Genomic DNA, 17507 nt, shown 5'->3' with positions numbered 1-17507 from the left:
GTTTTTTTTTAAATTAAGATTTTTTCGCATAGTTTTTAATGTAAATTTTTTTTCTTGAAAAAAAAAAAAACAAAAAAGACAAAATCCCTTCTTATTTTTTGAAAAATTTTATTGTTAATTGTAAAATAAATTAATGGCAAGCGTCAACCCCCCGTTTTAAAAATTTCTTTAGGGACTAGTTAAAATTAACTTTTGGGGATTTTGGGCTCAATTTCAAAATGCCCAAAGGTAGAATAGCATTCTGGGCTGGTTTAAGTCTTTTGTGTTAAACTTACTTCTTATTTGCAAAACAATGAAGAGTTGGTAAAAAACCCCTTTTCCCCTTTGAGCGCCCATGGAAAAAAAAAAATAGTGCATTTGCGACCCCGCACTGATCCAACCCGCTGGCTCGTGCAGTTGGTTGGATTTGTGTTTGAACTGTTTCTCTAATTGAAAAAGGTTTGAAAACGAATGCTGGATCCCGACCCGACTGCCGGATGTGGTCGCAAATGCATTGTTGTTTTTTCATGACCGGCTCAATTTGTATTTCACATGAATTTGAAGTCAATTCTTTTTGAAGGGGTTTTTGCATTTGGTTTGGCTAAATTATACCCCGTGTTTTTTTGAAATTTTAAAATTTTTAAATCAATGACCACAATCTTGTAGCAGACACTGAAAATTTTTTATACATAAAGCATTGGGAATATGATAGCCTCAAGCTGAAAGAAAAATGCTGAAAGAAAAACAAGTCCCTTGCAATTTAATCTGAAGCCCGAAACAATCTGGATTCCATAGTGCCTGCAAATAATACACTCCCATATTGAGTGAAGCAGTTAATTTATAGGAAAATAAAATTGTTTACGGCTCTCCTAAATTTACAATTTCCATGAGTTCATCACTTTAAAAAAATCTCCCGCTTGCTCTGTTCAATGCCCTGTTGAGAAGTCTTTGAAATTTTTCTTTAGTACTATCTGTGTAATGTTTCGGTGAAGACTTTCCCCAGGGATTTCACCCCCTGGCCAAAAATTGTTGCCCTTTAATATTATACCGTCGTAGGTCTTATGTCGTCATTCTTGCAAGCTATGTGGCTCTGAAATATAAGCACAATCTTTTAATGACAATAAAAAATGTTTTTCCAAACTTTTGGTACTTTGACAGAATGTACAGCTTTCAAAAAACATAAGACAAATTTTGTATATTTTCAGGGGTTTTGCGAGGCCACGTATTTTTGGGAAAAATAATGAATGTTTCTTTAGATTGGTTAGAAGGTTTGTTGTGCGTTACGAAAAAATTAAAGGGGCAAATGTGCGTTCAGGACAACCGAATGGTCGAATTGTTCATTTGGTTTTTCCATATCGATTAAAAGTTTCCGCAAAAACGTCAACAATATTTTTTAAGCTACAATCTGTATCCCTAAACAAGAAAAACTTTTTGTCTTGGTTAACGGCCCGTACTTCATGGCACTTTATAAAAAGTAATAAACCCCACAAACAGTGTTGTTAACCCTTTTTCCCCCCTATCTGGCAGGTGAAATTGAAAAGTCCCCTTAATTAAGCTTAAATCTGTCAACCTTCGACCTAACTGTTCCAAAAAAGAAAAGCTCCGAAAAAAATCCCAAAAAGGTGCAGAAATTCAGTGAAGCCAAAAAAGGGAAAAAAGGGAAATAAATTTCAGGAGGTTGTAAAAAAGATTGGGGCTAAAATAAGCCCTTTTTTTTGTAAATTTTTCTGTTAATTTCAATGTTGTGGGTTGTTTTCCCCCAAAATTTTGAAAATGTCTCCCATTTTTTATCCCCGGGGACACGTGTCCCCATTTTTTATCCTCTGCAGAACCTGTCAAAAGTACCCGATAATTTTTTACTCAAAGATAAAATCATCAAGGGTAAAATAAAAAAAAATTTCCCCAAAATTCTTTTTTTGGCGACTGAAGGATTACTTTTTCTTAGGATTGAAGGGCTATGTCTGTTTTCTATTACCTGCAATATATTTAATATCATGAAGCAAGCAAGGGCAATTTATAAATTCTAACAAAAGCACCTCCTGCAGGTGCCATTGCTTGCCTGTAAGTGCTGGACAATATGCAAGAAAAGAGTTATGGTTTTGGCCCCTTTTTTACCCGCGGCTGAAGGCGGTTTATTGGAAGCAAACAAGTAGTATAGCACATGGGGATGGGCATTTCAGTGACTTTTTTCCCATATGCGATTGTTATCGCATTTATGGAACGCCCCTTTTTGCAATTTTTGTAGCATCTAATGAAATTTTAGAAAAGATTTGGTAACCCGAATTCCTCATTCCTTTTTTATTAAATTTTTTCAAACTTTCAGCAATGATCAAATTTACACTTTTGTGCTAAGGGTTTTTATGTTAATTGTCTTCAATTTCCTAGATTAGGCCTAAAAAAAATCTTTTTTCCGGTAACATGCTAAAACAAATTGGGTGGTAGGGGGGAAATTTTTTTTTTGGTTTTTTTTTTTTAAGGGAGCTTTTCGGGGGAAAAAATTTTTGTGTAAAAAAATGATACAAATAGGGGGGTTAGCCCTTTTGAGCTCAGTAGTTGTTTCTAACCCCCCTGTTTTAAAGCATAAAAAGTGCAGTTTTGAACTTTTTGTTAAAAATTGAAAAAAAAATTTCCCGGCCCTAAAAAAATTTTGGGTGGCAAAAATTTAGGGGAGGTGGGGTTTCCGGAAACGAAATTTTTTTTTTTTGTGTTGTCAAGCAAAGTCCCCGGGGAAGGGGATGAATCCCCATTTGTGAAAGTTTGTAAAAATATTTCAATGTCAAGGAAAAGCGACCGTTGGCAAAAGTTTCGTTATACATGAAAGGGAAATTAGTTATTTTTGTAAAAAAAAAACTTTCAGATTAAAAAATAAATGTTCTATATCTCTTTTAAAAACATGTAGAAGGAGTAAATTTTTTTCATTAAAGCGTAATGGCATAAAAAAAACAAAAAAGTCGTTATTCACCCCTAAGTTTTTCAACAATTTTTTGGTCTGTATAACTTCTGGCCCAGGAAAATTTCAACTTGTATCATCTTAAATTTAGCAAAAAAAAGAATGAAGTTTCAAAGCAAGTAATTGGTATTCTAGAAAAAAGGTTTTAAACAAAAAACAACCCCAAAAAATACTGATTTTTAAATTAAAATTTCTTAAAAGGCCCATAATTTGACAAAAGCCAGAACGTTATGGTTTTTGACCCCACTTAATTAAAGATAAAAAAAAAAAGTTTAAAAATTAAGCTCTTACAGGTTCAAGAAGTGGCCCTTAAAAAAAAAAAATTAAATTCAAAAGTACATAAAAAGGGCCTAAATTATTCAAAAAACAGATTATGGTCTGGTTTATACTCACCCAATGGAGATAAACAATCTGCAACGTTTCAAAATAGTGTTCTTATGTATTAAGTAAAGTGGAAATTACAAAAGTTTAACAAGAAAACAGTATTCTAAATCAAATGGGTCATGATTCTGACAATTTTTGGTTACTTAAATTTTTTAAGAAAGCTGAAACTGATAGTTGTTTGGGAAAAAGGGGATGGTCCCATCTAAAATAAACAAAATTTTAAAACCCGAAAAAAAAATTTTTTTGACAAAAAGGGCAAAATTTGCAAAATGCTTGGGCCCAAAAAACAATTGTTGTTTCGGAAAAATGCTAAAAAAAATTGGGTAGGTGTTCGATTTTTTTTTGTGTTTGGTGGGGGGGGGGGGGGGGGGTTTTTTTAAATGGGCTTTTTGCAATTTTTTTGGTCAAAAAATGAAAACAAAAAATGGGGTTTGCCCTTTTAGCTCAGTAAATGATTGCTAAACATCCGACCTGTTTTTTGATAAAAGGCAGTTTTGCAAATTTGTCAAAAAATTTAATAAAATTTCAAAACCATAAAAACATTTAGGGTCGGGCAAAAAAAATTTGGGTAGGTCGGGATACGGAAAAAAAACCCCTTTTTTTTTTCCTTATCAGAGTTATGGTTTTAGTAGTACCTTTGAGATAAAAAAGTGTGCAAAATTCAAGCTTGTTTCTTTTTTTTGGGAAAAGGGGACCCAAACCCAAAATTTAACCCAAAGCGCTTGGTAGGGCAAAAATTTTTGTATTTTTTTCTAAAATAGACAAACTACAAAATAATTGTTTCAATTTTAAAAAGTATCCCCTTTTTTATGGGTATCATGAAACTTTATTCTTTAGTAAAAACCCTGAAAATCACCCAGAGTGGAAAAAAAAATTTTTTTTTATTAAAACAAAAATATTTTTTATAAGGATTTATTTAAAGGGAAATTTTATTTTTTTCTAAAAAAATGTTTTTTCTGGCTTGCCTTTATGGTTATCTGCGTATAAAGCGCATAAAAAATTAATTTTCAAAAAATCAGCACTAACCCGCGTAATTAAAACAAAACATAAGAAAAAATGAAGACCCCAAAACTGTACTCTTTCAAATGTTGATAGTCTTGAGGTGTTCATTTCCCCAAATAAATTATAAAGAAAACAAGAGAGAAAAAATAACATTGGGAAGTGTTAACTGAACTGCAACCACTTCCATCAACCGTCTTTTTGAATCACTCAGGATTAAAACAATTATTTAAAAAAATTGTTTTTGTTCTTGTAGAAAGACGTAGTACCCGGGGGTGTTAGTAGTTTGTATTACACAAACAGGTTTTGTTTGCAATATATTTAAAACATTACTTATTCCTCGAAAAGTTTTGGACAGTTGAAAAACCCCCGAGGTGGCTTTGCTGTCCCGTTATGGGAAACATTATGAGGTGGCGTCGTCTGGGGAAAATGCTAGGTCATTTTGGTAACCAAACACCTGACCTTGCATAAATGTGATCTCCCGCGCGGGAGGGTCAAAATCCCGATTTTTTCACCTTGCCTCCCGTCTCCCGACCAAAACCGTATTTCTCCCACTTTTCAAAAAATAAAAATCAGTATTATGACTGGGTTGATAATTACCGATGAGTGCCAAACATGTTTACACAGTAAATCAAAGTGTCACCGACTGTTGTGTATTATACATGTTTGACACACATGTAGCTGGAGGAAAGAGTTGTTTTTCACAGGTTAATTATTAATTGTTTGTTTTGATAAGGGATTAGACAAGCAGGTCTTTTCACCTGTCTCACGGGGCCGAATATCTGCCCATTCTCACTGCCAATAAAGCTCCATTTTTTACCAATTTGAAGCAAGAAACTCAGTCATAAGAAATAATTCCCAACTGAAATGATTTTTGATTATTCAAAGAAAATTTTGCTCGGTAAAAAAATCACATAAATAATTGTTAGAAAAACCCAAACCCATTACTATTTTTAGAAACAGGAGTGTTAGTTCCCCTTACGGGATTACGCCATTTTCTTCCAATGTTTACCAATTAATTTGCTACTAAATCGGACTTATTTTCATTGAAAATTGCATGAAAACACACATCATTTATTTGACAACATCAATCTGAATCTACAATATTTTGGTAAGGGTAAATACATGTTGATGCATTTCTGTTTTCTATTTTTCATGTCAAAATCATCAGTATTTTTATACGAAAATGGGTGGGGGAAGGGGAAATTTTCATAGTTTATGAGTTGGCTTCTGTAAAATAGCATGCTCAAATTTTCTCAGTGATTGACTCTGAATTAAAGCTTTGCCAGTAAAAGGGGGCATTATTAATAGGCAATAGCTTTGTATGTAACTGAGATATTAGACATTATATAAAACTTTAACAAAACAAATGAAGTTAAAAAGTGGCATAACAGATGATAACTCTGTCAAAATTCAAATCAAGAGTTATGAGGATTGTTTCTTCTGGTGTAGACTTATATACATTATTGTGTGGCCAAAAATGTTGGATTTTGCCTCTAAGTTATGTGTCCACGCGCTTAATTTATGTCGATAAAAAACCTCCAGTTTTGAGGCCCCAACTCCAGCTGAAAAATGGCAAACCTCCAGTTTTGGGATTCTGAACTTATCACATGTATGGACCTTGTGATCCGTAAGCGGTCACTCTTGTTGCTAAAGTGTTACCCAACTGGAAGACAGTAGCCTGTAAACCCGCTACAGATCAAATAAATGATGATCATTTCTGTCATTTACGTAATACTTGTGTCACCTTTGCCCGAGTTTTTGTCTCCATATCTCGTTACTTTTGCCGATTTCATGCAGTTTGGTGCAGACTTGCGATGCATTTAGAACATCAACGTACTCCAGCCCTGTGGATGCAAATATGTGCTCAATGATTTCAACTGGCATGTCCAGAAGACAAGCAAGACCGTAGACTTTTTCTGACATTTCTACAGAAATTTCTCCCGTGTCGTCCATGTTTGTTTTTGTCTGGACGGTGCATTCAACTTGAACGTTATTGGAATTACTTAGATTTTAGGCTGAGTACCACTAAATCAGATGATCTTAATTTTTCTTACATGCAATTATATATTTTCCATCAAGAATTATGCCATAGCAGTAGAAAAAGATATATTTATGTTAGCTTTTATCACTTAGGAAAGGAAAGTAATGCTTCGTGGAAGGTGGTCAATCATATTTAAACAACATTTTATGACATTTTCACTTGAAGTAGGGTAAATTCGGGTAACTGAGCCACTTACCGATTATACCCGAATTTTTCCGATAACGGTTCCACCCCCACCCCCTCCCACCTGTAATAAGTTGTCATTTACTTTCTGAGAAGAAAACAAAGTTTTGCAGGCGGGAAAATTAAAATTTTGAATTATCGTCTCTGAAAGCGGGCATAAATAAATGATCGTAGTCTAGTAAGTAACACGTAAATTTCTCATGTTAGAATTGTGGAATATACCTGCTGAACAAATCTGCGGTTTAGAGTGTTAAATTCAGATAAAAAGGAATGTTTATGTTTTGCAAGAAATGTAAACAAACCGTTTCAAATGATGTGGGTAAATATTCCATATTCAGTGCAAATAAGCTTTAAGCGATCATTTTATTTACTATTTTTGTCAAGCAAACACAATATAAAATCTCCTAAAATTGAGATTTCGAAATTTAGTGATGGTGTACAAAATAATTTTTCATGACAAATTCTATAGTTCAGTTATTTTATGATTAAAAGGCAACCATGATCTGCCGTGTTATTTCAACAAGTCATCGCGATGAAACCGAGAAAAAGTGCTCTATAGAAAAAAAAATTGAATCCATTACTTTGCAACCTCCTTTATTCCCCGTACAGTTTGGTATTTAGGTGTCTGTTAACCTGAAGAATAAAGGTCAACAAGTAGAGAGAACGGATTTACAATTTAACTTTTATGAAAGTTCCATCCCAAGCTGACAAAAAGTATAAACATGAAAACTATCTCGTTTCATCTAGAATACATTCTTACAGTAAAATGCAATCTGAGCACCCACGTCTACACGAAAATTAGCGAAAAAAGAGGGTCAAATAGACATTTTTGCACCACTTTTAGCATTATTTGAAAGGGTCATAAGAAAAGGTTGATAATTTTTTTGTCTAAGGGAGTGTACATAAAGGGTCACACATTAAACCGGAATCCACGTAAAAACCGGAATACACCGGAATACACTTTCTATAACCGGAATACACCTGTATTTTTTTTAATCAAAGGTGTTTTTGAAGGTTTTTTGATATAATTCAATCATATATATCATAAATAATCAACATACAAAAGGAAAATACAATACGTTCACGCAAAACGATTTTATAAGAGATTGAAATTCGGCGACCGCGCGGGAAATTACCATAACCGAAATACACCCGTTTTTCTTCAACAAATGCTATTTTTGAAGTGGTTTATGACTGAATTCAAAAATATATATCATAAATAATTAATTTTCAAAATGAAATTAAAATACTTTTGCGCATTACGTTTTGTACATGATTGAAAATCGGCGAAGGCACTGGAAATTTGCGTATACGTAAATGAATTTCCATGCCCTAAAATTCTCTAATGTACACCCGTATTTCTTAAATAAATGTATTTTTAGGGTTTATGATAGAAATCAATCATATCTAAAATAAATAATTATTTTACAAAAATATACATGTACAAAGATGCATTTAAATCCGCAACGACATCGTATTGCTTTATTTAAAACCACATTTCTATTTACGTTCACGAGGTCACGTACACTAACAGAAATCTGTTTGCCAAAAATCGTTTTACTCCATTTATTTAAATTGCTGCCGCTTTTTCATTATTTAAGATTTTTTATTCTGTTCTTTGTACTTTCTGGTCAAAAGTCTGAATTTTATGGCCATAGTATGTATCCTTTATTTACTTTTAGAAAGAAATAAGTAATTAAGATCGCGCTGTTTGAAGTTTTACAAATAATTATGTGAAAATGCTACCGTTTTTATAGAATTTTCCCTATATTACTGTCGATATTTTTTTAAAATCGTTATAGAATTCAAACTGTATTACTTCTTAAGCGGTGTTGAAAACTTGAAGCGATAATATTAAAAAATGAATACACTACGCGCGTTTTTTTTTTGTACGTGTTGATTAACAAAAGTAACGTCAAGCGATGTAAATTAGATATTACGATAGGTCGCACGTGCTCGTGGAATGGAAAATTACCGGCATGATTTTTTGTATCTTTACGATTCCCGGGTAAATTCCAGTCAATCCAAATAATAAGTTTGTTGACGTTTTTCACGATGTAGTTTCTGAATTTTGGTAAAGTTACGACGTAAAAACACTTTTCCAAAATTTCCGAGTGGACTGGAATTAATAAAACTGGTTTTAACAAAATAAGAAATTCTGTAAATGAAACACTGAAAAAGTATTTAAAGGAAGACTATGTTGATACAGGAAAACGACTACGATACCCGAGATATTATGATCGAGACTTAGTGCACCCTGGAGAGAAGGAAGGAGGAATGAAAATGTTTAAATTTACAATACATCGGTGTTTTAGCAAAACATTGGATTAGTATTGATACGTTAAGTACATGAAAAATAAAAAATTATACTGAGTGTACCTGTTTTTCTTCAATTTTTCAATTTGCAATTATAACGACAAGTATGAAATTAAACAAAAGCTTATCATATTTAACTGCACTTACCTTGTCAGACATTATTTGTCACACGTCGCATATGTGTGCTTACAAATATACTGATTAATTGATATAATCAATAGGTGTGATAATCCAATCAAACTCTATCAGGACTAATCAGAGGCACGTGTTTGTTACGCTGCATATATTCAAAGGATCTTAATTTTGCTTTGGAAAGAAGCGCAGTAAACGTTTTTATATTTATATATTAAACATAATTTAATTCTTTTGAAAACTGATTTTTCGTAATTTATTTTCTTCTAAATTATCAAATTAAACATGAAGAAATAATTCAGTTAGTTCCAATAATAAACATACGGCCGGTTCTTTCCGATCAGCGCGGTTTATGCACTGACATGTGTCTTGTGTATAATTCATTTAAAAATTGAATATTGATATTTTTTCTTAATTAATTTTCTTTTTTATTTGTTAAACGAAATGCGAAATATGAAGAAATAATTATATAATTTCCATTTATTAAAACATGTGACATGCCTTTTCCGATCATGTTAAAAAATAAAAATTTTAAAAACATTGTTATGTCCTTTCCGATCAGCGCGGTTTATGCCACTCGTATTTTGTCTATAATTCATTTTAAAAATCAAAAATTGCTATTTTATCATTCATAGTTTATTTTCTTTTTATTGTTAAATGGAAATATGAAAAAACAATTAAATAAGTTTCAATAATAAACATGTGACATGCCCTTTCCTATCATGTTAAGCCCTTTCCGATCCGCGCGGTTTATATCGGGACCCGTATTTTGTTTATGATTCATTAAAAATCGAATACTGATATTTTTTTGTCTTAAATTATTTTCTTATTATTTGAAGAAATAATTAAATAAATTTTAATAATCAACATTCCGGTATCTAGTCATAGCGACGTAAGCGCAAAACATTTCCGTAAGATCGTAAAGTTATAATCTCGTATACAGAATTAACTTTTAATAAACTTCTCTCAAATATTCATTCATATTTAATCTGATTGAACATGGTTCTACAACTTACAAAAAATGATAAAAAGTGTTTATTTAAGAGAATACTATTTATTGTTTAAAAAAGGACGAGGGCATTTATGTTATGGAAACTTCCCGTGCGCTCGCCAAATCCAAATCTCGTATAAAATCGTTTTGCGTTAAAGTATTTTATTTTCCTTTTGTAAACTTATTATTTATATTATACACGAATGATTTCTGCAATAAACCCTACAAAAATACCATTTATTAATAAAATACGGGTGTATTTCGGTTATGGAAAATTTCCCGCGCGGTCGCCGAACTTCATTCTCGTATAAAATCATTTTGCGTAAAACGTATTTTATTTTCCTTTCGTATGTTAATTATTTATGATTTTATATGATTGAATTATATCAAAAACCCTTCAAAAATACCTTTAACTTAAAAAATACAGGTGTATTCCGGTTATGGAAAGTGTATTCCGGTGTATTCCGGTTTTTACGTGGATTCCGGTTTAATGTGTGACCGTACATAAAGATTCATCGACCACTCTACACACTGGCCATAGCTTTATCAGATCAAGTGGTTCCAACGTTGTTTGAGCGGTGAATTTTACGCCGATCAGATGGAGAAATATGGCCGATACTACAAATTTCCGGAATTGTAAGTATGAGTTAAAGAAATTTCTACCCGTTAGATAACGAATCAAATGAAAACGATGGGTGCACCTGGAGCGCAAATGTGTCTATATTTTAGCACATGTGTCTATTTAGCTGAGATTTGTGCCGTTTATTTAAACACTTCTGTACAGTCCGGCGGGGGGAAGGAGATTTTTGACAGTTTTTGACAATATCGCCTCAAATTTAGTGTTTTTTTGGGAGCAAGTAACTGTTAAAACACTTTTTATGTAAAGGGCTACCTCTTAAAACAAAGCGTGTGTATTTTCATAGAATTATTCAGAGTTGTTTCTGAACAATCGGCCGAAAAACCTAATACAACGCCGTTTCGAGTGGGTCGCTATGCAACGCAATCAAGTGGATACCGTTCTGTGTCTTACTTGCGAAGTCTTATTCGTCTTAAAAACGTCATTATTTTCAAAGCCTAACAATGATAAATTAATTTGGAGAGTTTTTATATCATCATAATGATCCCGCCATTTCTAATATATTGTACTTTTATATTTTTATGCTCACTTAACATTTCACATATTTTTGCGGACATTGTCAAAAAACATCAACACATTTATAAACATAAAGCAAGGATGAACATCGAACAATATCATTAAGTAAATAATAGTATTAGTTCGTTAAAACAGAACCAGTTCACAGATATTTTTCTCCTCCACGAATGGCACTGAACAGCATGCCGAAATCGGGTTGACTCTTTAAATCAGTATAGTTACAGTTGGTCACTTTTAATCCCCTTTAAAACCAATACATTGTGATTTCATTACTGATTTGTTTTGTCCATTTAAGCTGTTCATACAAAATAAATAAAGTTTGGTCCATGATAAAAGTATTGATCAGTTGTTTGTATATATTTTCATTCATATTCCTGGTGAAACGTTCCTTTATTTTCAGAGAGATAAATCACAGAGACCGTTAAAATTGGCCAGGGAAAAGGAAAGGTTTTATTTGTCCTCCATAAAACAGAAACGATGTAATAAAACTCTATGGCCGCCGTTTAAAAATGAAAATACAAATGAAATGCAGACAGCAATGAAAAAAAAAAGTTTTGTTGGAGACAGTTAAATAGTACAACTGTAACACGTCTCTCTTAGTATTGCTAGTCCGTTTATTTTCTTTCATTGGTGTCTGTATTTCATTTGTACATTTATACATTGATACCACACCCATTAAAATCCGTTCACTTTAGCTGTGTCTATCCCTCGCTAACATTGCCTACTCGTGTATACTAATACAAAAATGGTTGGAAGAAGGTCAGCGTACGCCGTTGAAATACGGTCCTAGCTATATGAAGAATCGTTGTACTTTTGGCATAGGGTGTAAAGACATTTTTGATGATATATGTTCTGCTTATGGGCATAATGAAATATCTTTTTCGACAGTTATCCGTTGGTTTAAGAAATTCAAAGGTGGGTTAGTTTCAACAGAAGATGAACCACATGACCGTCGGCCGTAAACAGCAAAAGTTTGCCAAGATGGTTGCTAGAGTGAAAGAAATAGTTGCTACTGATGCAAGATACTCCGCTAGGCAAATAGCTAGTATGATTGGCATCTCATAAGAGCAGCTCATACAATTCTGAAACGTAATTTGAAAATGAGGAAGATTCCCCATCTGTTGACAGATGAGCAGAAAAAGGCACGCGTGCAATGCGCAAACTTGTTGCTTAAATAGTTTCCAAATTACAATGCACGATCTTTCGCAAAAAGTCGTCACTGGTGACGAGACATGGGGTTCACTTTTTCGAGCCCAAACGAAAGATTCAGAACAAAAAATGTGGGCACAAGTCTGGCAAAAGACCATGCATTGCAAAGCGGACCATGAGTGTCAAGAATGTAAAGTATGCATATTCTTCCCAACTCTGGGTCCTGCCATTCAGGTTGCTGTTCCTAAGGCAAATCCGTAAATTCGAAGTTTAACAAGACTAAAGTTTTTGGAAAACTGAAGAAATATTTCAAAACTCGAAGACCCGCAACTGGTTTGGCCAATGTCAGATTGCTACATGAAAATGCGTCATCGCACAAGGCGTCTATTGTACAAGACTTTCTGAAGCAGGAAAAGGTTGTTGTACTCCCTTCATCACCCTCCTTATTCGCCTGACCTTGCCACGTGTGGCTTCTTTTTGTTCCTAAGGCTCAAGAATACCTTTCTGGTCGAAACTTTGTGCAGCGCAAACACCTCGGTTCTGCAATATTCCAGTGTCTTCATAGTATACCTAGAAAATGCTACGAGAAAGGCTTCAAGGATTGGATTAGAAGACTGAAATTTTGCAAATCTGTTGGAGGTGAATACTTCGAGGGGACCAAATTAAATTTTCATTGATATCTATCAAGGATACATTTTAATGTGCTCAGATGCATTCATATTTGAACAATCCTCATTAGTGAGTCAGCCCGCTTTTGGCATGCTGTTCAGTATACCATTCGTGGAGGAGATAAATGTCCTTGAACTGGTTCTTGTTTTTACAAACTATTACTATCATTTACTTAATGATATTGTTCGATGTTCACCCTTGCTTTATGTTTTTGTGTTGATGTTTTTTGACAATGTCCGCAAAAATATGTTAAATGTTAAGCGAGCATAAAAATGTATTATATATATTTAGTACAAGATATTAGAAATGGCGATATCATTATAATGATATAAAACTTACTAAATTTATTCATTGTTAGGCTTTAATGACTGTTTTAAAGACGAATAAGACTTCGCAAGTAAGACACAGAACGGTATCCACTTGATTGCGTTGCATAGCGACCCACTCGAAACGGCGTAGCATTAGGTTTTCGGCCGATTGTTCAGAAACAACCCTGAAAATTTCTATGAAAATACACACGCTTTGTTTAAGAGGTAGCCTTTACATAAAAAGTGTTTTAACAGTTACTTGCTCCCGAAAAAAACACTAAATTTGAGGCGATATTGTCAAAAAACTGTCAAAAATCTCCTTCCCCCGCCGGACTGTACAGAAGTGTTTAATAAACGGCACAAACCTCAGCTAAATAGACACATGTGCTAAATATAGACACTTTGCGCTCCAGGTGCACCCATCGGTTTCATTTGATTCGTTATTTAACGGGTAGAAATTCCTTTAAATCATACTTACAATTCCGGAAATTTGTAGTATCGGCCATATTTCTCCATCTGATCGGCGTAAAATTCACCGCTCAAACAACGTTGGAACCACTTGATCTGATAAAGCTATGGCCAGTGTGCTCTAGTGCAAAGTTCAGAGGACCTTTGTCGCTTTGTCCAGAACTATTAACGTGGGTGAACGAAGGTTCCAATGAGTTCTTTTTATTAAAACCTGGTTAAAACAGCACGTATTTGGTTAATAGTGGGTGGCAACCACGCCTGTGAATGCATCAATGAGCGAAGCGCAAACTTAACAAAATTTCGCAATTTCACGCTTCGCACTCATGATCATGTGCTTCGCCATCGTGATTTCGCTTGTTTGTTTGTATATAAGTTTATCTATAGTTGCCACCGGTTACCCACATGGGCGACTCCTCCAGAAGACTGTTATTAATCTTAGTGGGAGGATAGTGCAAGATACAGAAGACACTCCAATTACAGAAGCTTCCCTGGTTCCGTAGCGTGCCAGTGTAAACCACCCATACACGGGTCTCTTATCCTAATGTTAGTAATTTTTAGCTGGAGAAGCGGGGGTTAGAACTCACGACCCATGGTTTCATAGTCAAACAGTGTTACCGCTGGACCACTTCGTCCGCTCTCGTGATTTAGCGCTTCGCCATCGTGACCTTGTACTTCGCCACAATGATCTCGCACTTCGCGTATTGCATTTGCATGATGGCAGAATATGAAACGCAAATTCAGGATGGTGAAGGACATGATCATGATGGCGGAGTAAAAATTACCAAATAGTGGAGTTTCGAGGTTCGCCATCATGGTCTTGCGCTCCGTATATCACCATCAGCTTTTCCTGGATTTTTATCGGATTTAAGTAGTACTGGCATTTAATGATTTTCTGCGTAATGGTTAGATCTGCGTTTCTCACAAAATGAGTTGTTCAGTATCTACATTTCTCACAGATATCTGCACTTAAAGGGGATTATTCAGTATCCGCATTTCTCACAGATATCTGCACTTAAAGCGGATTATTCAGTATCCACATTTCTCACAGATATCTGCACTTAAAGCGGATTATTCAGTATCCGCATTTCTCACAGATATCCGCACTTAAAGCGGATTGTTCAGTATCCGCATTTCTCACAGATATCCGCACTTAAAGGGGATTGTTTAGTACCCGCATTTCTCACAGATACATGCATTTTAAGGGGATTATTCAGTATCCGCATTTCTCACAGATACATGCATTTTAAGGGGATTATTCAGTATCCGCATTTCTCACAGATACATGCATTTTAAGGGGATTATTCAGTATCCGCATTTCTCACAGATACATGCATTTTAAGGGGATTATTCAGTATCCGCATTTCTCACAGATACATGCATTTTAAGGGGATTGTTCAGTATCCACATTTCTCACAGATATCTGCATTCCTCGTAAATAAGTGAGTTGTTCGGTATCCACATTACTCAAAGATAAAAAGATAGGTGTTCAGTTTATCACAGATAGCTTAGTTGTTCAGTCATAAGTTTGCTGAAAAAAAGGTTTGGATTTATTCTTATGCTCTAGGATCTATTCATTTTAATAACAGTCTTCAGGATGTGAGATATTTGAGCCGTGCGCAGTCTGGTCAGGATCCATGCTGTTCGCTTTTAAAGCCTACTGCAATTAGAGAAACCGTTAGCGAACAGCATGGATCCTGACCAGTCTGCGCGGATGCGCAGGCTGGTCTGGATCCTTGCTGGTCGCAAAGCCACTATGTTGGTTTTCCCATGGCACGGCTCATTTATGCTTATACAGAACCTACTCATTTTAATTTAGATTTTATTTCTGGTTTTGTTTCAGTCTTACACAATCACAGAAAAGGAAAAGGTAAAAACGGCAATGAAGCAAATCGTGTTTTAGGGGGTTAGATGTATTCTAGATTTTGGATATAAATTGAATTGTCTGATCAGTATGTCATTGCTAACCTTCCATATGCATGTATAGCTCATTTTAAGGAAAAAAAACACTTTAATAATCATAAGATATAAGTTGTCAAAATTGATTTTTGTAAGTTATTATAGTAGCCAATACATTTCACTAGTTATGTAATTTGTTAGTAAGTTAATGGATAGATTTTTGTTTGTTTACCTTTCAGTATCATTTTCTTCTTTATAGAACGTACTTATTGGGGAAGATAAAATAGTTTACGTTTGATGTTGAACACCCTGTAAGTTATAACTCGCGTACAGAGGGCCATACTCCCGCAGTAGATGTAGTTTCATCTATAGAAATCTGTGATGCTTAGCGCCCTAACTGTTAACATACTGAGTCAATATGGAAATGGTTTTAATGCTGTTATTGCTGTAAATTACGGTGGTACCATCAGTGTTACTGCTATGACTGTTGGAAGTTACGGTAGTAACATCAGTGTCACTGCTATGACTGTTGAAAGTTACGGTGGTACCATCGGTATTACTGCTATGATTGTTGGAGGTTGCGGTAGTAACATCAGTGCTACTGCTATGACTGTTGGAAGTTAAGATTGTAACATTGGTGTTACTGCTATGACTGTTGGTAGTTACGGTAGTACCATCAGAGTTACTGCTATGACTGATGGAAGTTGCGATAGTAACATCAGTATTACTGCTATCACTGTTGGAAGTTACGGTAGTAGTTACATCGGTGGTACTGTTATGACAGTACACTTACGGTAATACCATCAGTGTTACTGCTATGACTGTTGGAAGTTACGGTGGTATCATCAGTATTACTTCTGTCTGTTGGAAGTTACCGTACTACCATTAGTGTTACTTCTATGACTGATGGAAGTTGCGATAGTACCATCAGTGTTTCTGCTATGACTGTTGGAAGTTACGGTAGTACCATTAGTGTTACTTCTATGACTGATGGAAGTTGCGTTAGTATAATCAGTGTTACTGCTATGACTGTTGAAAGTTACGGTGGTACCATCAGTGTTACTGCTATGATTTTTGGACGTTGCGGTAGTAACATCAGTGCTACTGCTATGACTGTTGGAAGTTACGATTTTAACATCGGTGTTACTGCTATGTCTGATGGAAGTTACGGTAATACCATCAGTGTTACTGCTATGACTGATGGATATTGCGATAGTAACATCAGTGTAACGGCTATGACTGTTGGAAGTTACGGTAGTAGTAACATCGGTGGTACTGCTATGACTGATGAAAGTTACGGAAATGCCATCAGCGTTACTGCTATGACTGATGGAAGTTGCGATTTTACCATCAATGTTAATGCTTTGACTGTTGGAAGTTACGGTGGTACCATCAGTATTACTTCTGACTGTTAGAAGTTACGGTAGTACCATCAGTGTTACTGCTATGACTATTGGAGGTTACGGTGGTACCATCAATGTTACTGCTGACTGTTCGAAGTTACAGTGGTACAATCAGTGTTACTGCTATGACTGATGAAAGTAACGGTGGAACTGCTATTGTTGGAGATTGCGGTAGTACCATCAGTGCTACTTCTATGACTGACAGAAGTTGCGAAAGTAACATCAGTGTTACTGCTATGACTGTTGGCAGTTACAGCAGTAGTAACATCGGTGGTACTGCTATGACCGATGGAAGTTACGGTAGCACCATCAGTGTTACTGCTATGACTGATAAAAGTTACGGTAGTACCATCAGTGTTACTGCTATGACTGATGGAAGTTACGGTAGTACCATCAGTGTTACTGCTATGACTGATGGAAGTTACGGTAGTACCATCAGTGTTACTGCTATGACTGATGGAAGTTGCGATAGTAACATCAGGG

This window comes from Mercenaria mercenaria, chromosome 12, assembly GCF_021730395.1.
Source record: "Mercenaria mercenaria strain notata chromosome 12, MADL_Memer_1, whole genome shotgun sequence".
NCBI classification, from domain to species: domain Eukaryota; kingdom Metazoa; phylum Mollusca; class Bivalvia; order Venerida; family Veneridae; genus Mercenaria; species Mercenaria mercenaria.
This window is presented reverse-complemented; position numbering follows the sequence as displayed.